We start from the raw sequence: 4,014 nt of genomic DNA on the forward strand, positions 1-4,014 counted from the left end.
CTTCTAACTTATTATTGTTGAGCTAACTTGATCCTTGAGATTAACTTATTCCGCAACTTATTATCTTGTACTAATGTTTGTTAAAGTGTTCACCAAAAGTTTTTCTCTCAACAGGATTATTCAAAGTTTTCCCTACGGGTTGGGAGTTTCCATAAGTTAGTTGTGCATTGTTGAAAATCTGTTTAGATTTTACAAGATCTGTAATCTTGTTTCATATCTTTAAGATAATGTTTCCATTAGTGGGTTGATGTAACAAAGAATCTATTATCTATTATCAAGGATTAGAAACTGTGGATCAATTTTAGAAATGGGTATGTGCAACTGAGTGTTTGAGGACAACCATCAGTTAGAGTGTGGTCATAACGGTATGTTTGTGTGTGGTCATAATGGTATGTGGTGATAATGGCTAACAAGTAATGTCACAAGTATGGGAGTAACTTTTTGTTTGAGGACAACCATCAGTTAGAGTGTGGTCATAATGGTATGTTTTGGTGCAATGAGGTTCTCTTGGGTACCATAAGTATTTGTGGGGTTTTTGGATTGAGATTTTTTGGCCCATGATGAATTGGTTGGTTTTAGCGAATATAATGGACTTTTCTAGTTAGCTGAGGATTGTTGGTTAAATATGATGGAATTCCATGTTTTAGAAACAAGTTTCAGCCCCTGTTGAGTGAGTTAATAAATGTTGCATACAGTCAAAGGAGGACGTACATATACGTCATAAATCCATGTAAGCATCACATATAGGCAACAAAATCTCATATCATTAAATTATCGCAAATTAATAAAATATCTCAAATCAATAGGGGCATCTCAATCAGCAAACCCATCACATTTTATTAAAACCATCGCATGTCAATAGAAGCATCACATACCAACACAACATCATATATCAACAAACGCATCGAATATCAATAAAGGAATCACAAGATAGACATTAGTTTCTCACTACATCCTACTCCAAAGGAGCTACCCAGTTCACTACTCGTGTGCCCGCATTGTCAAATGCTCTAAATGGCTCATGACTTCCACCCAAAACATCGACCCTAGACACCCCTTTCACTACTCCGACTGTGAGGAACACAAGTATTTCATTGGTTGTTCACGATTGGTACCAACAATTTTGTACAACCGAAACATCGACCCTAGACACCCCTTGTACTAGTCCTCCACTATATGACCGCACCACTCCATTCTACGAACAATGTGGTTACATTGTACATATATCATGCGTCACAAGGTTTTCTACATAGACCATGCGGCCTAAAACACAATAGCTTAAGCTCTTTCCTATATGTCCTCTTTTCAACCTCTTAGGCACCACTACATATCCAGATAAGGTTTTAGGCAAAGTATTTTTCATTACCCAAACCCACTATGAATAAACTCGTACAATTCAATAACTCGTCATATAATGCAAACAATTTTACAAAAACCACCAATGTTATAATATTCAACAAATTCAGTAACAAGTCATCAAATCATAATCAACTAGTCATATTTTCAACCAAATTTAAGGTAGCATATCATAAACATCAAAATTATCAAAATAGAGTCAAATAATCAATTAAAAACCTAAGCACGTCAACTAGCATAAAAGCATATCAAACAAACACATAGATACACAACAATGGTAATATTGACATAAAGTGGATCAATGATCCATACATGAAATGTTCTTCTTGACTTTTGAACAACTAGTGAGTAAGCTACTAACTCACCTTAGCCTTGATGAATCCTTTATTAACTTCAATTTCTAAGCTTCCTCAAAGTTTTCATGACCTCACCTAGCCACATATGACATTAAATTATTTAGTGCATTCATAGTATAAAAGAATATCTTATCATATTTTACTTTTATATTATATTTTAGTTTTAATTCCATCAACGGCCCTGTTCCATGTTTTGATCATAAAACATAATATACAACTCCAAACAAGATGATTTAGGACTTTCTGGAAACTAGACTTGATTTTCTAAAGCTTTATTCTTTTGGTGATTTTGTCTAATTCGGACCATAATGGCCTCTAATGCCCGTGCAAGATAGGTCAATGAATTTGTCCACATTTGCAATTATAGCAAAAATCACCATATACTTCAAGTCTTAAGAGAGGGAATTAAATCCAATAAATCTTGCACACATTTAGTCTCAAATGAATGTATTAAGACATCAATTGAGTGTTTAATGGAAATTCCAAATATATTACACACCAATGTTGAAAGTAGGATGCCCTAAACATATAGACTAACATCTAGACTCAATTTCTAGATTTTGAACTGAGACAACAGCCTGATCAAAACCACTTTAAAACCACTGAATACTGCCAAAGTTACAATATTTTTCCAGTAGTTCGTTCTTTTAGAGTTCATATGATTTTTCTACAATTTACTATGGATTTTACAAAATGGGATATCAATGCAATTAATTTCTGAACAATCAGTGAAAATGATGATGTTCACCCTAGTTAGGACCATCATTAGTTCAAAAGAAAAATGAAGGACATGCTAGACTAGAAACGTTAAATTTAGGACATCCGAGCTTCTATAATTTTTCTAGATTTTTTTTTAAAAAAGGGGCAGAATAGGTAATTTTATACTATTTCCTAAATTTGACTTTTAAGAGTTAATTAGCAGCTTAACCCATGATGTCATTACCCACAAGCAGGAATTTAAGCTCTTAATAGTAGCACCACTTCATTGAGTTAAAAAGGCAATTCCAACTTCAAATCATAACCGAAAGTACATTGTTTTAAAGGGAAAAACTAAAGTATGATGTTAATAAGAGAAAGCACGATTATGATTTGGGTTTTCTCCACCATTAAGCCGTTTTGAGGTTGGAAAGGAATCACTTACTACCACCATTTTGTGGTTAGCAGTGGTGACCATGGTGGTTCATGGTGGTGATGAGGGTGAAATTAGACCAAAGGAGAAACCAAATTGCCTTCACAATCTCAACAGATTCTCAAGAAATTGAAAAGGAATCGCATGAGAACAAAATTAAAGAATTACCAAGAAGAGAAATCAACTATGGTAGCTTCAACCTCATCCACAGTTGAGTTCGATTGCCTACAAATCTTTCTTGTCACTCCCTTTTGGGTTTTATCTCCTCGCCTTCAAGCACACCTTTTCTTATGGATCGACATACACAACACAAGCGAATCGGCGAAATTTATTTTGATCGATAACTTAATCCTCCTTAACAAATAAATTATTGGTAATATGCACGTTAAGCCAAGGAAAACCAAACGAATGAGGCTTCATTAAGCCCATAACATGTCGGACGTAACCCATGGGGGGTTTAAATGTGATTTTTCAAAACAGACCTCTATAATTGCAAGATTTAATTCCAAACACCCTAAACCTAATAAATATACATTCCAAGTTTATATTATTCACAGTTAAGCCACTCCACGTTCTAATTATAATAAATGATCGTTGTTTAGTTTTATTCAATTTATAATCTTTGAATAAAAATAAATTTACAATGATTAACATTCATGTAATGGAATATTAACATCGTTAACATAAGGATTTTTGGTTCGTTACAGTTCTCCCCTCTTTAAAATGATTTTGTCCTCAGAATCTCTAAGTCACTACATCATTTTATTTAGATTGCGTCTTCGAGTTATGCTCCACATTTGATCGTAGGTCTCACTTTGTATCTCAGCCTTATATCTCTACCAAACTACTTCGATCTATCAATTTACCCAGGAATGTTTCCAAAGTACTAGAGACTTCCCACAATGTGCACCACTATAATATATTTACATATTATTTTCACCATATGATACATGTCACAACCATTAGCTCATTGTCAAGACACAAAAACCACTAGCTATAACTTCATGCCTCCTTGTGAATCAAAGCTTTAGTTACCATATTCACCTTACCACAGTGGTAACTTATGTTGCGAACATAATGGACAAGAAACTTAATCGAATGTTGCTACCTCACATTCAGATCCTTCTCACTTTGAATGTGTAGTAAGCTCTTATGATCAATGTATAGCGTACA

The sequence above is a fragment of the Lactuca virosa genome, chromosome 4 (genome assembly GCF_052849685.1).
Source record: "Lactuca virosa cultivar CGN04683 chromosome 4, Lactuca_virosa_CGN04683_v6, whole genome shotgun sequence".
Lineage (NCBI taxonomy): Eukaryota > Viridiplantae > Streptophyta > Magnoliopsida > Asterales > Asteraceae > Lactuca > Lactuca virosa.